This window comes from Bubalus bubalis, chromosome 6 (genome assembly GCF_019923935.1).
Source record: "Bubalus bubalis isolate 160015118507 breed Murrah chromosome 6, NDDB_SH_1, whole genome shotgun sequence".
Lineage (NCBI taxonomy): Eukaryota > Metazoa > Chordata > Mammalia > Artiodactyla > Bovidae > Bubalus > Bubalus bubalis.
The window spans coordinates 21,211,029-21,226,914 of record NC_059162.1 but is presented as its reverse complement, the minus strand read 5'-3'; the positions used below and the strand labels follow the sequence as shown (position 1 = coordinate 21,226,914).

Here is a 15,886-nt window from a genome sequence, read left to right as displayed (position 1 = left end):
TTGTGTGTTTCCTTGCCCACTAGTCATCTCCAAGGTAGCCCATAGGTCTTGTATTCACCTGCAAACCCACACAGCCCACCTTGCCCCTCCTCATGGAATCAGCAAAGGAAACTGCCAGAACAAATGTAAGGCCAGCAGCTTTGCGATTTGGGGTGAACCAGATTCCCGGACACCTCAGTAAAGCCTGGGAGCTGAGCCAGAGTCAGGCTCTGTGATCTCCCCATCCAGCGTCGGTCCCCGCCACCGTACCAGCCTGCTCCTCTCTCTTGCAGTCTCTTTCTCTCTCTGGCTCATTCTCTGTTCTCTCCTGCCCTTGGCCTTCCTCGGATCTATTCGCCCTCTTCACACCTTTCCTTTCCCGTCCTCAAAAGACAGCTAAAGCCTTACATTGTATGGATCACAATAAACTGATCTCTTTCCAGCTGCAGCCACACGCACGCCATCTACTAAACCGATGTCCAGAAGCGCAAATGGTCGGACGAAGGCGGAGCAAACCAGGAGCCATCAGCTTCTTTCTGGGGCCCCTCGGCTCAAGCTCGGGGCTTCTCTTGGGCGCTGACATCTGCAGCGGCGAGGACGCTCAGGAGACCTTCTGCCCTCGGAACCTCCCGGCTCCCCGACGGGAACGAACAGGCTGAGTGGACTCCATCTCTCAGGTTGTCCGAGGCTCCGAAGTGGAAACGCCATTCTGTGAAACAGAAGTGGCTCCTCCCAGTTCCGTAAGTATGCTTGCTTTCTGTGGGAGTGAGGATGAAACTCTCCTCCCGACTTTGTGGCGCAATCGGTTAGCACGTTGGTCTTTTAACCGCAAAGCTCCTGGTTTGAGCCCATCCAGGGACGTGTCTCACTCTCTTAGAATGTAAATGATGTATGATTGTTTCTAGTCTATGCATCCTCTCCCATGCTCCACTACTACCCTACTCCTCTGTGTCTTGTACACACACACACACACACACACATACAAGCACGTACGTCCAGGTAGTCTGTGATCCTCAGAGAGGATCTCTGGAGGAAAGCAGGTTGACTGGGAATCCTAGAATGCATGAAAGAGTAGGCTCATCATCATCACCCTGTAAACACCTTTTACCAATGAAATTTCCTCCATTGCTTATATACTCTCTATTTAACCTTTTCCATATACTTTTCCAATTAATTTGGTTCTATCCTTTTCCTCCTTTTTCCTTCCATTTTTCCTCCATTGTATCATAGAAAAAGCAAGAGAATTCCAGAAAGACATCTTTTTCTTCTTCATTGACTCCTCTAAAGCCTTTGACTGCGTGGATCACAACAAAATATGGAAAATTCTTCAAGAGATGGGAATAGCAGACCACCTTACCTGCTTCCTGAAAAACCTGTATGCAGGTCAAGGAGAGATGAAACCAGTCAGTCCTAAAGGAAATCAACCCTGAATATTCTTTGGGAGGACTGATGGGGAAGCTGAAGCTCCAAGCCTCACTCCAGGCGGCAGACCTCTATTTTCTGTTTAAAATATGAATCTAAAAGTTTGGGGGGAAAGTGGAGTTGTTTCCGCCCGGTTTCGAACCGGGGACCTTTCGCGTGTTAGGCGAACGTGATAACCACTACACTACGGAAACCACACGGCCAGTTGTGTCTAGTGACATACCCAAGAATTGCATGACCTTCAAATTTTCAAAGGAAGAGGACTCTGGAAACACAGGCAATCCGTCAAGTAAGGATCTGCAGTTCCTGAAAGGGCCTGGTTTAGGGTTCCTCGCCTCTTCCGGGGCAAGGTCCCTGTGTGCCAGCTTTGCGCCCAAGCACAGAGGTCGCCCCCCCGACTCCCCAGTTCTCAGAAGCCTCAGGAGGCGGGGAGGGGGGGGGGGGGGGGAGTAAGGTGCGTCTGAGCCCCAGGTGGCCACACGTCCGTCAAGGTGGACACAGCCCTTCCAGAGGCAGATCCACTGCCTTAGAGTCCCTTCCCATGGCGCCAGCGGGGACCAGGCTCGATGCTTCAAATCCCACTCGGGAAACAAAGGACCCGCCGTCCCCTCTACCCCGCCTGACCCGTGCGCTCCTCTCTCGCAGGCCTTTCACAGCAGCGCTTCTCCAGCGCCGCCTGGCACCGGGGGTTCCTCAGGTTCCTGCGTCTGTGGCTGATTCTAGTCCTCTAGTTTCAGTCCAGACTTGCATCACGCTTTCACGTTTAGCAGGAACCCCGGCAAAGACTGAGGCTCGGGTCATTTGTTGAATTCCTTTGCCTACCAGGCCCAGCATAAAGCCGCGGCGGAGCCAGGCACGGTCCACGCAGATCTGACCGTCTTCATTCCAAACTTGAGATTAATCTTGAAGGACGGCTTTGTTTTACATTTTACAATGTCTGAAACGCCTCTTGTTTTTCTTTCATAATTTTGCAGTTCAACAAGTCGTGGAGCGCGAATTTAACAGAGAGGTAAAGGCGGGGTTTTTGTTTTTGTTTTTGTTTTTTTTCTTTCAGAAAGCAGGTGTCTTGAAGGGTTTTCCTATTTACCTCACAGCAGGCAGAGTTTCTTTTCGCTGAAAGGTTTTAATGCAATGGTGTCTGTGTATCTGACTGTCTCTGGTTTCCTTTAGCAGTAGAGCTTCTCACTTTGGGGAATGCATGTGCCCTTTTCTCCAGCAGTGGCTTTCCTCCTTTTCTCAGTGCGGCGTTGCTTTCGCGTCTGAGGTTCAGAGGCTCAGACCCCGAGGAAGGCGCGGGCCGCATGCGCACCGGCTCCCAGGCCGCAGGGCTCCTCCTGGTTCCGCGTGGACTCCGAGTGCAGTCGAGAGTGCGACCGCGCGACAGCACCCTCAATCGCGCTAGAGGCCTGAGTTGCCAAAGAGGCGGATTTGAAAATAGCTTTAGATCAGGGCGTTTCTTGAGATTTCGCCTTGCTTTCCTCCCCTGCAGGTCCTAGATTTCACCTCCCACGTCCAGACAGAGGAGCGGATTCATCGTTTTCTGTCGCGTCCGGCATGCTGACGTCCCACTGGGACGGGACGAGGGTGAGGTGGTCCTCTCCCCGTCAGGGTGGACGCATAGCGGACGCCCGAGGGACCACAGACACACGGCTCCCTGCAGCAGAAATGGTAGGCCCAGGGCTTCAGAGCCGGCGGGTGGAGCGCGCCAAGAGGACGGATCCATCTCCTGCCCCCGAAGATGTGACAAAGCACAACGACGCCCGCCCAACCCCTGGATCAGAGGCTCAGCCTCATCCAAGAACTGGACAAGGGAGGCTCCGCAGGTCGTGAGGGAAGACCTGGAATCCAGGTGTGGTGAGAGGTCAAGCTCTCTTTCTGAACCTGTTTCCTTGTGAAGCAGGGGCTACTTGGTTCTCAGCTGGTGATGGGCGGGTCCATCTACTCCCTGATCTTGACCTGATTTCGGGGCCTCCCCTGATAGCGGCTCGACGGCCGGCTGCTTTTCCTCCTGGATCAGCTCAATCCGCAGAGCGTGACCCTCTTCATCATTGTGTCTTCGGCTGTAGAGTTGAATTCGTTCCCTTTTGTTCTCTGACTCAAATCAGATTGTCCCGCAGGTGTGCTGGGGTGAGGGAAAGCGAAGTGTCTTCACAAGGGATGAACTTCTTGGTTTTCAGAGAGATAATGGGTGTCACAGGTAGAGACGATGTAGGGCCCAGGTGAAAAGGTGAGGGGATATCAGGAGATAAAAGTATCCTGCAGTCAGCTTTGTCCTGTGCCCTCTTGGATTCACAGACTGTGGCTTGTTCTACAAGGTGACTCAGAGCAGAGAAAGATGGGCTGGTTGTAGGCCCTATGGAGATTTCTGGTGGTAAGGAACTGTTCCCCAATTTCTTCAGTTCAGTAGGGATGCAAGGATGGCAACATGCCAGGCTTCCCTGTCTATCACCAAACCCTGGAGTTTGTTCAAATGCATGTGCATTGAGTCGGTGATGCCATCCAACCATCTCATCCTCAGCCACCCACTTCTCCTCTTGCCTTCAATCTTTCCCAGCATCAGGGACTTTTATACTGAGTCAGCTCTTCCCATCAGGTGTCCAAAATATTGGAGCTTCAACTTCAGCATCAGTCCTTCTGATGAATATTCAGGACTGATTTCCTTTAGGATGGACTGATTGGATCTCCTTGCAGTCCAAGTGGCTCTCAAGAGGCTTCTCCAGCAGCAGTTTAAAAGCATCAATTCTTTGGTACTCAGTTTCCTTTATAGTCCAACTCTCACATCCATACATGACTACTGGAGGAACCATAGCTTTGATTAGACGGAATTGTGTTGGCACAGTAATATCTCTGCTTTTTAATATGCTGTCTAGGTTGGTCATAGCTTTTCTTCCAAGGAGCAAGTGTCTTTTAATTTCATGGCTGTGGTCCCCATCTACAGTGATTTTGGAGCCCAAGAAAATAAAGTCTCTCACTGTTTCCATAGTTTCCCCATCTATTTGCCATGTCGTGATGGAATCAGATGCCATGATCTTAGTTTTTTGAATGTTGACTATTAAGCCAGCTTTTTCACTCTCCTCTTTCACTTTCATCAAGAGGCTCTTTACTTCCTCTTTGCTTTCTGCCATAAACGTGGTGTCATCTGCATGTCTGAGGTTATTGATATTTCTTGCAGAAATATTGATTCCATCTTGTGTTTCACCCAGGCTGGCATTTCACGTGATGTACGTTGCATAGAAGTTAAATAAGCAGGGTGACAACACGCAGTCTTGACATACTCCTTTCCTAATTTGGAACCAGTCCATTGTTTCATGTCTAACTGTTGCTTCTTGACCTGCATACAGATTTCTCAGGAGGCAGGTAAGGTGGTCTGGTGTTCCCATCTCTTGAAGAATTTTCCACAGTTTGTTGTGATCCACACAGTCAACGTCTTTGGCATAGTCAATAAAGCAGAAGTAGATGTTTTTCTGGAGCTCTCTTCCTTTTAATATGAACCAACGGATGTCGGCAATTTGATCTCTGGTTCCTCTGCCTTTTCAGAATCCAGCTTGCACATCTGGATGTTCTCAGTTTACATACTGTGAAAGCCTCACAGTGAGAATTTTGACCATTACTTTGCTAACATGTGAGATGAGAACAATTGTGTAGCAGTTTGAACATTCTTGGGCATTGCCTTTCTTTGGGACTGGAATGAAAACTGACCTTTTCCAGTCCTGTGGCTGCTGCTGAGTTTTCTAAGTTTACGGGCATATTGAGTGCAGCATTTTAACAGCCAGGCCCCCCTGTCCATCACAAGAGTTTTTTGAATGTTCTTCCCAATGGCCCATGAGTTATAAGTAGTCCAGTCTGTGTGGGAGATCGCTTACATACAATTGCTTGTCCTGTGTGAGCACCAGGTTGTGTTCCATGATCGTTTTAAAACGTTCTTTCCTTGGCCTCAGGCACTTTCTTCATAAGGATACCCCGATCATTACTCTGCTGAGTACTTGAGGGAGCCCCTTTCATATCCCAGCATTCTCTCTCTCTCCCACTCTCTCTCATCACGGGACCTTTCTTCATGTTTCTTTTTTATTATTAACTGTTATTTGAGTATATCTGTTTTCCAGTGTGTTAATTATGATGTTGTGTTAATAGCACAGTGAATTGGCTATACATATATTCCCTCTCTTTTGGATTTCCTTCTCATTTAGGTAACACAGAGTATCCAGTAATTCCCTATGCCATACAATAGGTTCTCATTTGTTATTTATTGTACCAGTTCAGCTCAGTTCAGTCACTCAGTTGTGTCTGAGTCTTTGGGACCCCATGAACTGTAGCACGCCAGGCCTCCCTGTCCATCACCAACTCCCGGAGTCCACCCAAACCTATGTACATTGAGTTGGTGATGCCATCCAACCATCTCATCCTCTGTTGTCCCCTTCTCCTCCTGCCCTCAATCTTTCCCAGCATCAGGGTCTTTTCAAATGAGTCAGCTCTTTGCATCAGGTGGCCAAAGTATTGGAGTTTCAGTTTCAACATCAGTTCTAATGAACACCCAGGACCGATGTCCTTTAGGATGGACTGGTTGTATCTCCTTGCTATCGAGGGGACTCTGGAGAGTCTTCTAAACACCACAGTTCAAAAGCATCAATTCTTCAGTGCTCAGCTTTCTTTTTAGTCCAAATCTCACATGCATACATGACCACTGGAAAAACCATAGCCTTGACTAGATGGACCTTTGTTGGCAAAGTAATATCTCTGCTTTTTAATATGCTGTCTAGGTTGGTCATAACTTTCCTTCCAAGGAGTAAGCGTCTTTTAAATTCATGGCTGCAGTCACCATCTGCAGTGATTTTGGAGTCCAGAAAAATAAAGTCTGCCATGGTTTCCACTGTTTCCCCATCCACTATTTGCCATGAAGTAATGGGACCGGATGCCCTGATCTTCATTTTCTGAATGTTGAGCTTTAAGGCAACATTTTCACTCTCTTCGTTCACTTTCATCAAGAGGCTCTTTAGTTCTTCTTCACTTTCTGCCATAAGTGTGGTGTCATACATAGCATCAATAGTGTATATAGGTAAACCCTAATTTCCCAATTCACCCAGCACCCCTTTCAGCCTTGATAGCCGTACCTTTGCTCTACATCTGCTTTGCAAATAAGAATCACTGGACCTTTGTCCTGTGAACTCTAGCTGCCTTGCTCTCCACCAACACTACCTGAAATCCTCCTCTTGGTGCCAAGCCTGGGAACTCACCGAAAGCAGGAAGCTGGGCCCAGGCAAGACTCACCTTGTTTGTTTGTCACCCCTCAGGGCTTGCTATCCTTTGCTGCCTGATGTCCAGTGTCTTAGAAATTAGTATTTCATGCTTTTTGTCTTTTTGTTCTTTGGGAGTGGGACAAAGAGGGAGAGTGAGCTTTAGGAAGGAGGGTTAATCTGATTTCTGTCACTGCACCTTTGCTAGAAACTGAAGGCATCTCTTTATGTTCTTAATTTTCCCTAAATAGATGTGCTAATTTATATTCCAATGTATTTTGCCGACTCAAGGAAAGAGTCTTTTTCTTCATGGTCTTGCCATCACAAGAAATTGTCAATACACCTGTCTGTTACTCTAACAAAGGAATTTGTGCCCTACTGACTCAACTTAGCGGGAGGTACAATGAAAAGGCAATGTGTACATTTCCAGAGACTGCACATATTCAGCAACCAAACTTCCAAGCTGATTGGAAAGTATTCTAATAATTGTAACTGTTTTCAGTGGTGACCAAGTCATTGAGTCCAGACAAGACCAGCCAGAATGACTCTGGAGAGCCTCTTGCAGAGCAGCTTATGGATTACAGGAGTTTAAAAAAAACAAAAACAAAAACGACTGGTCCCAGACATTTATCCTCTTCCCTTCATGAGTTGTATTTTGGCTTTGGTTGGATGCACACAATCTAATGAGGGGTCTCCCTCCGGTATGTGGGTGCATTTGCAAGCCTGAGACTGTCTCTGTATGATATCTCGACAGTACGTGGCTACATCTGCAAAAATTATCTCATTTGAGACACATTGTTGCAAGCTACAGAATCCTGCACCGATAATACATCTTGTGCAAACCTGGATCCTTAGAGTTCCTGGTTCACCCTCCACTGATTCCTCAGTTGAAGTTCATGAGGAAAGAAGAGCTCTTCAGATTTTCCATACTCAGTCGAGGATGTCTCTAGGTTCTAGGACATTTCTCTCTGCCCTTCTCTCTCCCTCTTGGAGTTTGTGTCCTTCTGTCCCTTATACTCTAGGCCTGTGTGGATCTTACCCACATTCTGTCCTCTTCATCAGTGTTCCGAAACTGTGTATTAGGAGTCCTTAAGTCAGCAAGCACTTACTAGGTGCTCACCAGGTACCAGGCCCTTCTCCTGGAAAACTGCTGTATCAGGAGCAAAGTCAAGGTCCCACTCCTTGGTGCATTGACACCAGGAGGCATCAAAAATAAGAATCTCACTCACACACACACACAGACAAATAAGAATCACAGCAGGAGAGCAGCCTGCCATGTTCTTCTCAGGTTCACCTGCCTGCCAGCATCTAAGGACACCGCAGTGACTAAAAAAAGAATTACCTAGCTCATGGGAAAATGTGTGACTTGAGATCTAGAAGGCAGGTAACTAAGAATCAGGAATTTTTTTTTTTTTTTTTTTTAATAAAGGAGTACATCAGGTCAGCAACACGTCCTTACTTAACTTAGAGAGTCCATGTGTTGTGCTCTTCTTCAAGTGATGTTATGGCTACGTTCAGGAACATCTCCTAAAGGTACCCACACATTCTCCTAAGGTGTTAAGCTAGAGCTCTTCTATATATAACCTATAAAAAAGTGGGCATTATTATTTCTACTTCAATTAGAAATTTTCCAGGTAAAGATTATACATTAATTCAACCAATTTGGTATCAAAGAACTTAAAGATAGATCTTAAAATTGCAATTTGAGCTGAGTCGTGTCTGATAAATGTTGCTTAGAATCACATATTCGATGATACCTAAAAACATTGACCCCAGATTGAAAGGGGAATAATTAAGTCATTATGATTTCTTAAATCAAAAGACTTAATCCTGATTTAAGATATTATATGGTATATTTAATTAACTGGAGCACATAATTTTAAATTTTATAAATAATAATAAGTCTGAAAGTAACCATGAGGTAGTTTTTAGACCAATATTATTAAACTAGTGTGGTGCATACTGAAAGTCATCTCTGGGAGCATGACAGGACAAACATTTTCTATGTAATTATACAGCAATTATTAGAATTTTCAAGAGTGTAAAAGTATTCGAGATTCATCCTTATAATCAACTTGAATTTTATTCTTGTTTGTAGCATGGAGAGCACTAATTTATCTAAAGCTAAACCTTTTTATATTCCTGAGTTATATTTCAGCAAAACAAAGTTAAAAGGAAAAAAAAAAAGGAAAAGACCCACATGGTTGCTCTTCACTGAGACAGAAAAGGTGGTTCAGAACTCCCCTTGGAGAGAGGCAGAATGACATATGTGTGGGAAAGCAGGGTGCCTCTGTGCTTGAATTCAGACTGGACCAGGGACTGGGTCAAGGCCAGAACACAAGACTAAGCCTTATTGTCATAGGCCAGCCACCCAACCGACAGCACCCACACAGCAGTTCTGGGAAGCTTCTGAGAATATTCCACTCTTCCCCTTTGCAGCATTTCCCATCTGGTTCTCTCATCTTCCAACCACAGGGAAGGATTCTTCACCTCTGTGTCCTGAAAGAACACTTTATGCTCCCTGCAGGGCGCGGAAAGCCAGGCAAGAGCCAAGGGGGCAGCTGTACTGCCTAGATGGGTTTCTAGCAAAGGAGGGTGGAAATCCCAAGGACAGAGGAGCCTGGTGGGCTACAGTCCAAGGGGTCGCAAAGAGTTTTGGACAAGACTGGGCCAGTGAGCACGAGCAGCAGGCGGTTCCACCACTCAGACAGATCCAAAGCACACCTGAGTGCCCGCCAAAGCAACCCGCAGGAGGCCAGAGGGCAGAGGGCAGCCGGTGCAGCGGAGAGCGGAGGATGAAAGCCTAGACCGTCCTATGAGCACAGGGCATGAGTGGCCTGTACGTGAGAAATATCTGAATAAAACTCCATCTAGGCTATCCTTGCAAATATGCTCTCTATAGTGGCATTGGTGGTTCAGTGGTAGAATTCTCGCCTCCCACGTGGGAGACCCAGGTTCGTTCGATCCTGGCCAATGCATTGTTGTTGTGTTTGTTTTGAGCTTCGCTGGCCCATGGACAGAGGAATGCTACAGTCCAAGAGATGGCCAAAAGTCCAAGAGGACTGAGCGACTAACACACATATACCTTCTCTACATCCTAAAGAGAAGGGATTACAGGTTCCTGAAGGGCCAAGAGGGCCCTCTTCCGGACGGTACAGCTGTTCCCTGGCCTTGGAAGACAGGTCTCACAGAAGTTAGCTTTGGGAGGGACGCCAAAGGAAAGGAACAATCCTGAGATATCGGCACGTTACTATCAAGAGATGTCATAACTCTTACCCAAAGAAAGAATGTGATGTTAACTGGGCACTTAGGTACAGGATATAGGATGTTCATATTCTTGCAAACTTTGGTATCTTACAAAAGCTTTTGGTTTGGGATTTTAATGAATTTTTGGAACTGAAGCCTCACATTCTCTTTGAGTGAAAAGTATGTTAAGTAAGACTCTGGGTTTACCATGCCAGGAGAAAAGAGTGGAGGCCAGAGCTGGCCAGCCCGGGCTGTTTACGGCATCTCAGCTCCAACAGCCAGCCTGAGGTCCAGGACCCTGAAGCCGGGACTCAGTGGCATTTAGAAACTCTGTGCAGAAACGTTCTGCACTGGACCTTTAAGCAAAATACAGTTCCCATCTGGGCAGGAAGACAGAGACTTGTGTGAGCAGGAAGAGAGAAACTTGTGTGAGTGCAGACGCTGAAAGAAAGAAAGTTTTCCCTGACCGGGAATCGAACCCGGCCGCGGCGGTGAAAGCGCCGAATCCTAGCCACTAGATCATCATGGAGCTGTAGACAAATGGCTTATTTAGCTTCTCCAGGTGAAAGGTCGGTGGAAGATGACCCTTCAGAAACTCAGAAAGCGGGAAAGGCAATGTCGCCGCGGCCCAGGGCTGTGTGCAGCTGTGCAAGGCTCCCAGCCGTGCCCCCGCTGCTCATCGCCCTTCACGTCTCCTTTCCTGGGCGTCGCTTTTGCTCTGGGGCAAGGACACAAAGTAGCGGACTGGGTCCCTCCTGGTCTAGCTGTAGCGCTGTGTGCTGCCGAGCCCAGGTCTTGCTCTCCTTGAGAACCTCGGTTTTCTTTGTCGTCAGGCTCGGTGATGAGTGGCGGGTGATGAGCGGTTCCGTCCACCTCCAGATCTCTGACGCGGCTCCGGGGCCTCTGCTAGCGCTGAATAAAGAGACTTCCAGGTGGTCACCAAGTCTTCCTCCAGCTGCGTCCTCTGCATCACCCCGTGCCTTTCGCGCCTGTTGGTTTTTCCAATGAGAAGACACATCTCAGGGGTCAAAAAGAAAGAGAAAAAACCTGTTTCCGCCCGGTATCTAACCGGGGACCTTTCGCGTGTGAGGCGAACGTGATAACCACTACACCACGGAAACGGGACAAGCTCGAGTCCTGAACACTGTATCCATGAAATTCGAGGTCCCGCCACCAGTAATCACACAACCAACTCTTAACACTCAAAGAGGAACCTTGAAGCTCCAAGCTCTCTCAGGCACGGAGACGGCGGCTCCCGAGGGCCCTGCTTTAGGGTTCCTCCTCTCCCCTGAAGTGAGGACCCCTGGGCCCCCACAGGTTGCCTTCGGGGCCCCGCACCCAACGCAGAATCCTCAGATCCTCAGGTGCGCACCCTGAGTTCAGGGGTCGCCCCCGCCGTCTCCCCAGCTCCCGGAAGCCGCAGGAGGCGGGGACGGTGGGTGCGCCCGAGGCCCAGGTGACCCCCGAAACCCAGCGGTGTGGAAGCCGCCCCTCCATGGCTGCGGACCCGCGCCTCTGTGGTCCTGTTCTCGGCGCCGGCGATCAGCGCTCGGGGCTCTCAGGAATGACCGACGCTTCCGATCCACCCGGGACGCGCCCTCCCCGCTGTTCCTTTGCACCTGACTCCTGTTGTGTTTCTCTGAAAGTCCGTTGTGCGCATCACTTCTCCGGTGTCCTCCTGGCAAAAGGGAGTTCTCTTTAGGGTGCCTAAAATGTCACCCCACGTCCCTGGGTGGGCTCGAACCACCAACCTTTCGGTTAACAGCCGAACGCGCTAACCGATTGCGCCACAGAGACAGCGGTACTGGGTTCTTTTGGACACTCTCTGGAGTAGACACTCATTCCCGGGGTAAGCGCTCTGTCCCCCAGAGAAACGGTGCCGTTTCCCTGCCCCTACCTGCCACAGATGCCAGCGCCCCCACTGAAACCGCCATCCAGGCCTCGAAGCTTCCGGGCTTGAACCGAAATAGATCCAAGCACAGCTGAACACCGGGGTGCTCCCACGGTGGCTCTTCCCGTTTCCTCGCCTACACCCAACGAATGAGAGTTTGCCCACCCTGGCAAAGGCCTCCGGGGCTGTGCTTCGGTTTCCTGTGTCCACCAGGCGGTTTCCACCAGAGTGGGCTTCCCTGGGGGCTCAGACGGTAAGAATCCGTCTACAATGCAGGGCACCCTGGTTCAATCCTTGATTTTGGAAGATCCCCTGGAGAAGGGAATGGCCACCCACTCCAGTATTCTTAGCTGGAGAATCTTTGGACAGTGGAGCCTGGGAGGCTACAGTCCCTAGGGACACAAAGAGTTGAACACGACTGAGCGACATTGGCTTCAGTTTAAGTGAGTATAGCTCGTTTGTCTGAGTGTTTTCTTTAAATGGTTATTTGTACTCACATTGTAAATTTAACAATATACACTTGTTGTGAGAATAACTTATCCCTCTCCAAATCAGAAATATATGAAGAATAAAAGAAGAGTTCTCCTGCCTCCATTCCCACTCCACCGCTGACACACTTTATATGTTACAGGTAAGAGGTGGTGGCCCTTTGGAGTGTGATCCGCGCTGTGAGAAAACTAAGGGGCCCAGGAAACCCTGCCTCTTGCCCTGACGACCGTCTGCCCTCTCTGGGATATGGGAAAAGGGAAAGAAAAGGAAAATAACACTCTTATTTGCAGAAATTTTACCTCCGAATGGGACACTCTGGTAACCTAAACGGAATATGCGGTTGGTAATAGAGACCTAGGGGGTCTTCCCCGGCACAAAACCCAAAGTGGATTTCACCTCATTTTCTGAGGTGAGAGTGAGCTGAGTCGATCAAAGGAGAGGAGAGGAGAGAAAGCGAGAGGGTTGAGCGCCTAGGGGAGTCAACCGTATTGGAGTCTTCTCAGGGCCTTAGAAGAACTGCCCTGAGGTTATGGGTGGGACGTATGGAGGCTAAAGAAGCGGATACCGTTGTCTGGCGATGGAGGCCAGGCGTCTCCCGAGGGGGTTCCATGGTGTAATGGTGAGCACTCTGGACTCTGAATCCAGCGATCCGAGTTCAAATCTCGGTGGGACCTTTCTGCCTACTTAGAAGAGGAACACTTTTTACTCCCCTAATAGGACCCGCCTGAGGTCTCCCGCGACCTTCAGCGGCCTGGTTGACACGGACACGGCGGACAGGTGCGGAACCGACCCAGGGCATCCTCGCTGGACCCGGGCGGCTGTGCCCATCTCTGCCCTCCAAGCCCCGGCCAGGGGCGCAGCGGCCCAGCCAGTGCCTCCCCCTCGTCGGGTGCTCTGGGTCTCTGGAGTAAAATGCAGATGCTGAGCCCACGGAGTCCTGCCTTGCGAGGAGGCTTCGCACTGCCCATTTTGTAACTGCAGGGGTGTCCCTGTGAGTAAATGGTTGCCGGTATGAGTTGCCATGTCAGATATTCACATATTACATGGTACCTAAAAACATTTACCCCCATGTTGAAAGGGGAATATAGGTAACTATCATTTCTATAATTATAGGACTTAATCTTCGTTGAAAAAAATTATATGGTATATTTAATTTTCTGTGGCACATAATTTTGAATTATATAAATGGAAATAATTTTTGGAATTAGAGTTTGCTTAAGGGAATCAAAGCAATACAGGAAATTTAGGCAGATCACTTTCATTCGGATTTTGAATCGAAAATAAATATAAGACTTCTACAACCTGCAATAGTATGGTACCAATATTTTACACATTTTTAGAAAATCTGAAAGTCAACATGAAGCAGGTTTTAGACTAAAATTATTAAAGCTGGGTAAGGCGTACCAGGAGTCATCTCTGAGAGTATGACAGGACATTTTCTATGCAATTATATATCAATTATTAGAATTGTCTAGAGTGTTAAAAGCATTCAAGATTCATCCTTATTATCAGTTTGAAATTTTTTCTTGTACGTAGCATGGAGAGTACTAATTTATCTAAAGCTAAATGTTTTTTATATTCCTGTGTTACATTTCAACAAATCAGAAAGTTCAAGGGGAAAAAAACACCCAACCCACAAGGGTTCTATTCCCTGAGATAGAAAAGGTGGTTCACTACCCCACTTTGGAGAGAGGGAGAGTGGAATACGTGTGTTAAGCTGGATGCCTCTGTGCTTGAATTCGGACTGGACCTGGGACTGGGTCAAGGCCAGAACAACACAAGACTAAGCATTATTATCCTGGGGCTTAGACCCACCTGACAGCATCCACTCAACAGTCCTGGAAAGCTCTTGAGGATACTCCCCCTCCCTTGGACGCGTTTCCCATCTGGTTCTCTATTCCACCAGCCACAGAGAAGGACTTTTCACCTCTGTGTCCCGACAGAACACTTTATGGTCCCTGCAGGACACAGGGAGGCAGGCAAGAGTGAAGGGGGCAGCTGCACTGACCCCATGGGTTTCCAGCAAAGTAGCGGGAAAATCCCATAGAGAGAGGAGCCTGACTGGCTACAGTTCATGGGGTTGAAAAGAGTAGGACATGACTGAGCCAGTGCGGGTCAGGACGAGGTGGTTCCACCAATCAGAAATCTCCACGATGGGGTGGTGGAGGAGAGCAACCTGTTTCCGCCCGGTTTCGAACCGGGGACCTTTCGCGTGTAAGGCGAACGTGATAACCACTACACTACGGAAACGGGACACCCTCCAATACTTAACACTGTATTCATGAAATCCCCAATGCTGCCACCAGCATCTAGACCACCTAATTTTAACACTCAAACAGGAACCTTGAAGCCCCAAGCTCGCTCAAACGCGGAGAAGCCAGTTCCCGAGAGACCTGCTTTAGAGTTCCTCATCTCCCCTCAAGTGAGGACCCTGGGGCCCCCACAGGCTGCATTCGGGGTCCCGCACCCAACGCAGAGCCCTCAGACCCTTAGCTCCGCACCCGAGGTCAGGGGTGGCCCCAGCCGATTGCCGAACTCCCGGAAGCCCCAGGAGGCGGGGACGGTGGGTGTGTCCGAGGTCAGGAAACTCCGCGGCCCAGCTGTGTGGACGCCGCCCCTCCCACGCTGCGGGCCCGCGCCGCGGTGGCCCTTTTCACAGCGCCGGCGGTCAGTACTCTGGGCTTTCGGGAATGATCGACGCTTCCAATCCCCTGGGACCCGCCCTCTCCGCTGCTCTTTTGTGCCTGACTCCTGTGCTCTTGCATGCCAGCTCGCCACTGCACTTTCTGGTGTTCTCCTGGCCAAAGGGAGTCTCTTTGGCGGTCTCTAAAATGCCACCCCACCGTCCCTGGGTGGGCTCGAACCACAAACCTTTAGGGTTAACAGCCGACGCTACAGAGAGAGCAGTACCGGCTTTTCCTGGAGTCTTTGGAGTTGACACTTCTTCCTAGGGTAAGACCCCTGCCCCCAGGGAAACGGTGCCACTTCTGTGCCCTCTACCGACCACAGATGCCAGAGCCCCCAGAGATACCAGGAGCCAGGGCTCCAATACTGTGGGCCTGAACGGAAATAGATCCAAGGACGGCCGAACACCCCGGGAGGTGCGGGTGGGGGTGGGGGCGGGGCTCCCATGATGGCTCTTCCCACGTCCTCGCCTGCACCCAACGAATGAGAGTTTGCTCACCCTGGCATAGGCCTCCGGGGCTGTGTTAGGTTTCCTGTGTCCACCAGGCGATTCCCACCAGAGTGGGCTTCCCTGGGGCTCAGACGGTAAGAATCCGCCTGCAATGCAGGACACCCGGGTTCAATCCCTGGTTTGGGACTATCCCCTGGAGGAGGGCGTGCAACCCACGCCAGTATTCTTGCCTAGAGAATCCCATTGGACAAAGAGCCTGGCGGGCCAAGTCCATGGGGTGGCAAAGAGTTGGACAGGACTTAGCGACTAAGCACAGAGGTCGCGGGGATGGTCGTTCTGTGTCCTCACGCCGGCGACAGAGTCGGGCACTCACTGCGATGCTCTAAGACTTGGATGAATACATTGTCGTCTTTAGCCCTTCGTCCCATGAAGACCGTTGAGAAGGGAAATACAGAAAAGTTTTCAAAGTGAACGGTTCTTTTTTTAAAAGAC

General features: G+C 49.4%; 5 non-coding genes across 5 annotated transcripts; 1 reads left to right on the top strand and 4 right to left on the bottom strand.

Moving 5' to 3' along the window:
- Positions 1-1,522: 1,522 nt before the first annotated feature.
- Positions 1,523-1,595, bottom strand: TRNAV-AAC. The gene has a single exon. It is a non-coding gene; the product is annotated as a tRNA-Val (tRNA).
- A 9,331-nt stretch (positions 1,596-10,926) lies between these two features.
- Positions 10,927-10,999, bottom strand: TRNAV-CAC. The gene has a single exon. It is a non-coding gene; the product is annotated as a tRNA-Val (tRNA).
- A 602-nt stretch (positions 11,000-11,601) lies between these two features.
- TRNAN-GUU lies at positions 11,602-11,675 on the bottom strand. Its single transcript has one exon. It is a non-coding gene; the product is annotated as a tRNA-Asn (tRNA).
- A 1,185-nt stretch (positions 11,676-12,860) lies between these two features.
- Positions 12,861-12,932, top strand: TRNAQ-CUG. The gene has a single exon. It is a non-coding gene; the product is annotated as a tRNA-Gln (tRNA).
- A 1,503-nt stretch (positions 12,933-14,435) lies between these two features.
- On the bottom strand, positions 14,436-14,508 carry TRNAV-UAC. Its single transcript has one exon. It is a non-coding gene; the product is annotated as a tRNA-Val (tRNA).
- Between the last annotated feature and the right edge of the window lie 1,378 nt (positions 14,509-15,886).